The sequence below is a fragment of the Balaenoptera physalus genome (assembly GCF_965194825.1).
Source record: "Balaenoptera physalus genome assembly, chromosome: 14".
NCBI lineage: Eukaryota > Metazoa > Chordata > Mammalia > Artiodactyla > Balaenopteridae > Balaenoptera > Balaenoptera physalus.
This window is the reverse complement of record NC_138893.1, coordinates 68126629-68136074: the sequence shown is the minus strand read 5'-3', so window position 1 is coordinate 68136074 and position 9446 is coordinate 68126629. Positions and strand designations below refer to the sequence as shown.

The window sequence follows — 9446 nt, the reverse complement described above, 5'->3', positions numbered from 1 at the left end:
TAACATACCATAAAATTAAAAATTTTTTGGATGTACAAGTTCTAAGGGTTTGACACATGTATGGTTTTATGTACCCATCACCAATCAGAACACAGAGCAGTTCCCTTACTCCTAAATATTCTCTCATGCTTCCCCTTTGTAGTTAAGCCCTCACACCACCCCAACCTCTGGCAAACAGTGATCTGTTTTCCATCCCTGTGGATTTGCCTTTTCTAAGGTGTCACATAAGTGTAGCCATGCATGATATGACCTCTGGAGGTTGGCTTCTTTCCCTGGGCATGATGTCTTGGAGATTTACCCATGTTGCTGCTTTTTGGTGGTGTTCCATGGTATGGATATACCGGTTTGTTTTACATTCACCAGATGAAAGATATGGGTTGTTTCCATTTTTTCCGGTGATTGTGAATAAAGCTTCTATGAACGTTTATGTAAAAAAATTCAGTGCATATCAGCATTTATTTGCAACAAATATATGGCTGGTCATTTCTAAATGGAAGTAAGAATGCTGAAAAAAATTTTGAGAATAGTATATTAAGTGCAACTATCACAATTTCCAATCTGTAGTAGCTAGGTCTGATATTCCATTAATAGGGCTGGATTCATGGGCATGTGAGTTATACAGTCTCACAAGGCCCGTGTGTAGAGGGGCTGTCACTTGGTTTAATGCTCTCCTGGAACTATCTTGAGATTTTGCACTGGGCCCCACAAATTATGTAGTCAGATTAATAATCATAATCAATGGTAAAATTTCAAATGTACTCTTTTCAAGTTCTCTTGGATGTTTACATATCACAGTTTTTTTTTTTCCTTACCCTTTTGTTTCCCAGTTAAAGAACTAGAATATTCTGTAAAACAGGAGTAGAACCTCTGGAGGTAAAAAAGAAGGCTATGGCTGAGAAATTTAAGAACATCTGTTCCCCCCACCTGGTAAATAAGCCTTGGCTGTTGGTACGTTTGAGGTTATGTCTGGGTCACCAGGGAGTCAAGCCATGCCTGATCTATAAGGAGTATTGAGATGACATTTTATGGCAGAGAAGAATACCACCAGTAAGCTGTCTTCCCCTTGAAACTTCACCCATCTCCTCCACTATGACTGTACATGATTACAGTGCTGCATAATTTTCCAAGTTATTAATGTATAGCTTTTAAAGTCTCCAAAGCCTCTTTCTCTGAGCCCAGTTTGACCAAGACTAATTGTCATGGGGTAGTGTATGAGTTTCCTAAGGCTGTCATAGTAAGTTGCCACAAACTTGGTGGCTTAAAAAAACAGAAATTAATTTTCTCACAGTTCTGGAGGCTAGCCAGCCAAAATCAAGATGTCAGCAGGGTTGGTTCCTTCTGGAGCCTAGGAGGGAGAATTGTCCCATGCCTCTCTCCTAGCTTCTGGTGGCTGCTGGCAGTGCTTGGCATTCCTTGGCTTGTAAATGGACCACTCCAGTCTCTGCTTCCTTCTTTACGTGGATGTCCTCCCTGTGTCTCTGTGTGTTCTCTTCTTCTGTCTGTCTGCTCTCATCAGGACATGGGTCATTGGATTTAGGGCCCACCCAGATAATCCAGGATGATCGCATCTTGAGATACTTAATTCCATCAACAAAGACCTTTTTCCAAATAAGCTCACATTCACAGGATCCAGTTGGACATATATTTTGCGAGCCACAGTTCAACCCACCACAGGTAGTATATGCCTTTTGGCCAGTAAAATCCTTTAAGCTTCTGTGAGCCAAATCATTTCTGTCTTAAATAATGTTACCTAGTCCTCTAGGGGTTGTAGCCAAAGTGAAGGATGGATCCTGGACTCACTAGTGGGCACTACAGAAACTGTTAAATTTCCAGGGATTTTGCAAGCCTGCTGTTTCACACAGCCATTATTAAAAGTTAAATTACACAAACTTACAGTTAAATGTTATATTAAAACCCAAAATTATATATACTCAAAACTCATCACTTCCTAATTATCTTACTTCATTTTATTATTATGCTCTCTTGAGGTTATTTACTTCTATTGTATCTTTATGGTGTGTTGCTGAGCATCTCTTTCTCAACTCCAAGTGCAGTCACATTGATAGCTTCAAATGAGCCATGGTGGGAGTAATTACACCGTGGAAATTGGCAAGTGCAACCCATCAGGGCCTACCCTCTCCCCCAGAGCCAGTTTTTAAACATTTCGCAGCACACTGCTGATCCTGGCGACCATGACAGTGTGTACCAGAGACTTCTGAGCAAGAATCAACAAAAACACCCTATGACTATAGATACTACATACTCTGGATGTTTAAAGTTAGCTATGATTTCAGTAAGTAATTCATTAAATATACATAATTAAATGTGATCTACAATTTTTAACTTACTTATGACTTTACCTATTATTAAATGCACTAGCCAAAAATACCCTTTGCCAGTCTATGGTATCCTCACTTTTGTTTTTGAGAATAATGCCATTGAACCTTCTGTGATAACATAAATATTTTCAAGGTGCAAAGTTGATAGTTTGTAAACACTGGCAAACTTTTTATTTGGGCCAGTTCAGGGATAAGATGACAAAGATGTTCTGTGAAACTTGGAGTTTTTTAAGTTAATTTATTTATTATTTATGGGTGTGTTGGGTCTTCGTTTCTGTGCGAGGGCTTTCTCTAGTTGCGGCAAGCGGGGGCCACTCCTCATCGCGGTGCGCGGGCCTCTCACCATCGCGGCCTCTCTCGTTGCGGAGCACAGGCTCCAGACGCGCAGGCTCAGTAATTGTGGCTCACGGGCCTAGTTGCTCCGCGGCATATGGGATCCTCCCAGACCGGGGCTCGAACCCGTGTCCCGTGCACTGGCAGGCAGATTCTCAACCACTGCGCCACCAGGGAAGCCCCTGGCCAGGCTTTTAACTTGCTGTGAGCTAAGGAAATATTTTAGTTTGATCTACTTTTTCTTTTTACTTTGGTGTGCATTGGCACCTCAGGCATTAGCTGGAAGTGAATTAAATGGCCCAGAAGCTGTAATTCTGCAGCCAGCAAGATATTAGAATCGAATTGATTATCTGGAGGTGTTTGCATATGGAGGCAGCCCTCCTACCTATTCATTTCCATTTTAACCTAAGAGGTATGTGGGAAGCTTGTTAATACCCTTAGAGGGTTTGATCCCTCTGCCTGTGTGACTTCTGAACCAGGCATGAATACTTAAAATCCATAAAAGAGAAATCATAAATAAAAGCAAACTTTGACAGAGGAGAAAAATACTTCCTAAAATATTAGAAACTCCATCTTTAGGCAGTGTCAAATAAAAAACAAATCCAGACTTAGGTAAGGAGGGACTCTATTTGAAAAGACTATTGCAGTTGAGAGGAGGGAGGGACTGTTACAGTAAGAGGAAAGGAACTACTGCAACAGAAGACTCTGACCATAGTATCTACAAATGTTGCCAAGGCCAGGCAGAAAGGGGTTTCTTTTAAAGGGAGGAATAAACAAGGCTAGAAAGATCTGAGTGTGGGGAGTCGGGGGAGCAGGGGATTGATTGGTCAGTTCAGCAGAAAATGTCTTTTTTTCTGTGGTCAGCTGATTCTCAGGAGAGGCTGTTAAAGGGTTTTGTTCTGTGTCCCAGTGCTTGCTCAAGCTCAAGGGTGGGCCACAGTTCAGGGTCCCGGGGGAAGGAGAGAAGCCTGATGAAAGTTTGGTCAAGTCACGTTAGTGTCCAGATTGTTCAGTGGGGACAAATAGTTCAACCAATATTTTATAAGACAAAGAATGGAAATTTCAAGGGTCTGTGTCTGGCCTTGTCATAGATAAACAGTGGGGTCATCCGTGGGTTTTATTGGGTTGGCCAAAAGGTTTCTTTGGGTTTTTCTGTAACATCTTATATATAAGTTACATGTGAAAGGGTGATTCTTTGCAGTAAGCTGTTTTCTGAAATACAAAAGGATGTATTGATCATCCCTGTTTTCCAGGAGTACAGGACTCAGGTTAAGTTCTACATTTTCAGCAGCTAATGCAGTTCACTCCACATTTTACATTAGACTTCAGCTCTAATCCTATGCTCTATTTGAGAGGCTGTATCAGATATTTTTGTTTTGTTTTATATTACCCCTTAATTATAAAAAATGCCTCTGGAATTACTTGGTAGAAGTAAAAATTTTGCATGGGGCAGGGCTTGTACCTTCTATTGCTGACACAAACAATCTGTGTTGTCCTTCAACACAAGTTCCTAATACTACCTGCAAGTTTTAAGATGTCACCAAAATAGTTTTGTAATTGGAAACTGCTATAATTCAGAATTTGCAATAACCTCACAGTGCTCTGAAACTTGGATAAAGCTCCTTTCTAAAGCCAGCACAGAGTCAACCTTCCTTTCTTTCCTCTTTTCAGTTTTTTTCCTTTCCCTTCTCTCCCTCTAACTAATATCATTTTTTATGTTGGGAAGCACTATAGACCAATTATATTCTCTATAAAGAGTTACTATATCCAGACTTCCCAATTTCAATTAACACTAAAATGATATAGAACCTAACTTACTATTGCTTGATTCAGAAAGCAACTTAAGGAACTTTTTGTGTCATTAGAACTATAATCATGAACTATTGATTGCTATTGAGAGAACACGGTCTTAGGGCCAGACACACAGACCTATATTTGACTGTCAGTCCTCCCACTTATTGCCTATATAAATCCTTGAGCATGTCACTAAAACTTTCTGAGTGCTTTTCCACGTCTGCAAAATGCAGGCAATAAGATGTGCTAATGGCATAGTTGTGAGGATTAAACAGAATGAATTTGCATGTGCAAAAGAACGCCAAAACTAGGTACTAAGCACATGTGAGTAGTAGTACAGTATCTTCTGTAATTTATTGAATGCTAGTACTTGCAGCAAACTAGACCAGCCACTCTAGGGTTCAACTTTTGAGGAACTTACAATCTGATTGGGGAATCATATAGATACATGTAAGATATGTAAATGCGTATCAATTTACATTTTCAGAAAACTCACCTAGGACTTTGCAAACTTTTATTACTGTTTGAAATTTATCTTGTAATTCGATCCTGGTGCTTAATCACAATTTAATTTTAGATGGCTCCTTTTATCACCATCCCTCTGCCTTCTGCGTTGGGCACATGGCCCCCTTGGCATCAAAGTTTTACTGATGGAAAAACTATGCCCCTCCCCGCCTTGCACTATATTAGTTGTCATTTCTGCGGTTTCGTTGTGTGCAAGGTGTAGATCTGGACAGGAATCTTTGTCTTCCAGATCTGTCGTTCTCTCTCTGTACCTGCTGGTTTGCATCTCAGTTGCCCAGCACAGACCAGTTTCACTATGAAGTGGCTGCCAAACACCAAGTCAGCCAAAGAAAACTCTCTGCCTCCCTCCCTCCACGAGTAGGAAATTATGGGTAAAAGAAGAGAAGCATCCATAGATAAATAAATTGTGTAACAGAGATCGATGGTTACAAGCTTCTTTTGGTGTCTGCCAATAGGGCTGACCATGATTAATCTTTTACACGTTTTGGAGAAACATTCAGAGGCTCATGGATTTTAAAAATGGAGCACAAAATTACCAATAGAAAGTCTATATCATATAGTTGATGTACAGTGAGCAGGTCGCAGATAGTTGTGAATAATTAATTTGGTTGGGTACAACCTAACCAAATTAAACCCCCGCACTTTTTAAAACTTCTAATTTGAAATAATTGTAGATTCACAGGAATTTGCAAAAATAATATAGAAAGAGGTCTCATGTATCCTTCACCCAGTTCCTTAAGGGCAACCATAGTATAATATTACAACCAGGCAAATGGCATTTGTAGAATCTACTGAGGTTACACAGATTTTACCAATTGTGTGTGTGTGTGTGTGTGTATAGTTCTATGCAATTTCATCACATTTGTAGATTTGTGTAGTCACCACCACAGTCAGGATATAGAACTGTTCCATCAGTCTTGCTTACAATCCTTTTATAGCCATACCTATCCCCTGTCCCCATTCCTAAACCCAATCAGTTCTCCATCTGCATAATTTTGTTATTTTAAAATTAAATAACAAAATGGAATCATACAGTACCTTTTGAGACTGGCTTATTTTACTTAGCATGCCTTTCAGGTCCATCCAAGTTGTTGCTTGCAACAATGGTTTGCTCTTTTTTTTTTTTTAATTGCTGAGTGGTATTCCATGGTATTGATGTACAAGTTTGTTTAGTCACTAATCCGTTTCTATTTTTTGGCTATCAGAAAAAGCTACTGTCATGTTTAATTTTATGTGTCAATTTGGCTAGTTTATGGTACGCAGTTGGATTCCATATGGAGCTAGCTCCACCCTATGCGCCTTCTCACCTGTCCCAGGCTCTTCACTCTTAGTCCCCATTCCAGAGGCCCTTGCATGAAAAAAATGGCAGCCTCCATGCCGGGGTAGGTTGTCTTGCTTATCCAGGCCATTAGAATGGTGGTCTCTGCAGCCAGTCCTGGTGACTCAGTACATAGCTGTAGTTCTAGTGAGAACTAAAAAACGTTTCATACCCCCTACTTGTGAACCCAAATATGAATCAGAAAAGGAGTTTATAGAATGCCCAGAAAGTGGGACTGGTCATGCCTCGGGAACGTTTGGAGCATCTCACACATCTGACCTGTACAGCTGGTGTCTTCGATGCCTGTGTTCCTCCGGAGGGTGTTACTCTCATGTCATTTCTTTCAAAGGAAGCCTGACACAGAGCACTGAGCAATGGAAGAAGAATGTTGCCTCACAACTGTCCATTCGGAAGATAAAAGAATATGATGCTAATTTTAAAACGAAGGACTTCCCTGAAAAAGCTAAGGATATCTTCATTGATGCTCACATTTATCTAAACAACTTAGATCACGACTGGCTTCACACCTTGGTGACTGATCACTGTTTTCTGGATATGGTCTGGGACATCAAACATAAGCCCATCTGCCAGAACTTTGTAGAATCTTTAGAGCCTCTCCAGTGGTTCAGATTCACTGCTGAAGTCTGTGAAGCCAGGGCAACATGTATGGCCAGGTCGCTGTCCTCATGCACATCCAGCAGACTCTGACTGTCTATGAGCAGTTTGGCTGTTTGATGTATGGGCAGGAAGATGTGGCCAATGATGTCCTGGAGTATGTTGTATTTGAAAAGCACCTGATAAATCCCTTTGGGAGCTGGATTATGCAACAGTACCCCCATGGATACTTCCTAAGCAGCCCAACCTTAAGACAGGAATGATCCCTGGCCCCCAGCTGAAACTGTGAGAAGAACCACAAGGAGAAGCCCATAAGCCTCAGCTAACCTGATGGCAAAACGACTCCTGAGGTGAAGCATGGGTGAGGTGGCTGGAAGCAGAGAAGTCTGTGAATCGGGGAGCTGCGAAGTCATCCATCTCCATGATGCTGTAGAAGGAACCACCTTGGTGCTCTCCCATCCTGCTTAGGTCTTTTTAGCCGTCTCATCCTCAACAACCATGGCTGATGGCTGGGCTCAGGTGGGTGGCTGGTATGCACAGCCATGTGCCTCCTTCACTCTTCACTGGTTCTCCAGCCTGGCTTGGCCTGCTCTGCAAGATTTTGAATTTTCTAGCCCCTCACAACTATGTGAACCAGTTTAAAAAATTAATCAGTCTATCTCTCTCTCTCTTTCTCTCGCTGTAGGTCTCTTTCTGGGTTTTCTGTTCTGTTCCATTGATCTATGTGTCTAGCCCTCTGCCAGATATCACACTCTCTTAATAATTGTAGCTGTGGAGTAAGCCTTGACATTCTAGCCTAAATAGAGTGATTCTTCCAACTTTATTGTTATTTTCCAAAATTGTTTTACCAACTTTAAGTTTTTTGCCTTTCTGTATAAATTTTAAAATAAGCTTGTCTATGCCTACCAAAAAGTCATCATTATAAAAAACGCTTTATTTAATTCTATTATGAAAGTCATATGTGTTTATCATTGAAAAATTAGAGACTACAGGTAAACATTAAGAAGAAATGCTGTAATGGGTCCCCATAGAAAGGCTATCAAAGTGACCAGAAGGCCTGGAGAACTGCCCTATGCGTTAGATTAAACTAACATTTCCTGATAGCACCTCATTGTACTAGGTGCTATGCTAAGAATTTAACCAAACATTATCACATTAAACTCTCATTGGAACACTGGAAGAAAATATTATCTGTACTTGATTCTTGAGGAAACTGAGACACACAAAGGTTAAACAAATTGTCTAAAGTCACCCATTTAACAAGCAGTAGAGCCACAGTTTTAACTGAAGTCATACAAAGCCCTTTATAATTGAGCTGCTGCCTCATCTCCCATTACCTTCTCACACTTGATGTGCTCCCCATACAGATTACCTGTGATTTTAGATATGAGGTTCCCTCTTCCAGGAATGCTCATTTCCCTTTTGATTGCCTGGGAATTTATTTTTCAAAATGTAGTTCTGGTATCATCTCCTCTAAGGAGCCTTTATACACAGCCTCTACTCACCCCTCCACCCTCCTACCTTTGCTTTTCAGTCTTTCCTAGCTATTGGAGCTACCTTGTGTATAGCTCTAATTGCACTCACTAGTGTTACAATTTCTTTACTTATGTCTGTCTCTAATAGGCTTTGAGCTCCAACAAAGGCAGGGACTGTGTTTTATTTGCATTGCTCCAGCAAATAGCACACTGTCTGGCCATTAGTGACTTTATAGATTTATCCATTAAAAAAAATGAAGGCTAATCACTGCCCATAGGCAGAAGTCATAACTCTGATGCATATAGCGATCAGGAAGCTAAGAAATATGTGGACTTGTGCTGAAAATAAGACTGTAGAGAATAGTGGGGCCTATTGTGAATGGAGGAGATTCACAGCTTTACTTAGAGATATTCAAATTAAATCTTTGAAAAAGCGTCATGCCAGGTAAGCCAAAAACACCTGCAGGCAGAATAGGCATGTGGGTTGCAGAATTCAACCCCATCCTTGACAGTTTATAATCTCATTAGGGGAAAAAATTCCTAAGAGAAACATAAAGGACCAGACTTGAAAAAAATTGGTACATAGATTTCCAGCACTGAGAAGCACTAAGGGGCAGAGCAGATTATCAGGCCACAAGTCATAGCTATTAAGTTGTTTCTCTGATCACAAGCATCTGCATCTACTTTATTTAGTTAAATATTATTGTATTATATTTCTTTTTATTATAATATATACTATACATAATTTATATATAATGTGTGTACTTTTAAATTATATTTATTAGAATATGAATATTTATTTCTACTCTTTTTTTATTTTATTTATTTAAAAAAATATTTCAACTTACTTTTTTTTTTTTTAAACTTTGGGTTTATTTTATTTATTTATTTATTTATTTATTTATGGCTGTGTTGGGTCTTCGTTTCTGTGCGAGGACTTTCTCTAGTTGTGGCAAGTGGGGGCCACTCTTCATCGCGGTGCACGGGCCTCTCATTATCGCGGCCTCTCTTGTTGCGGAGCACAGGCTCCAGACGCGCAGGCTCAGT

The 9446-nt window shown here is 40.2% G+C and overlaps 1 pseudogene across 1 annotated transcript; it reads left to right on the top strand.

The window, feature by feature from the left end:
- Window positions 1-2870: 2870 nt before the first annotated feature.
- On the top strand, window positions 2871-7255 carry LOC309642343 (large ribosomal subunit protein mL45 pseudogene; annotated as a pseudogene). Its single transcript has one exon. The product of its transcript is annotated as a large ribosomal subunit protein mL45 pseudogene (transcript).
- The last annotated feature ends 2191 nt before the right edge of the window (window positions 7256-9446 follow it).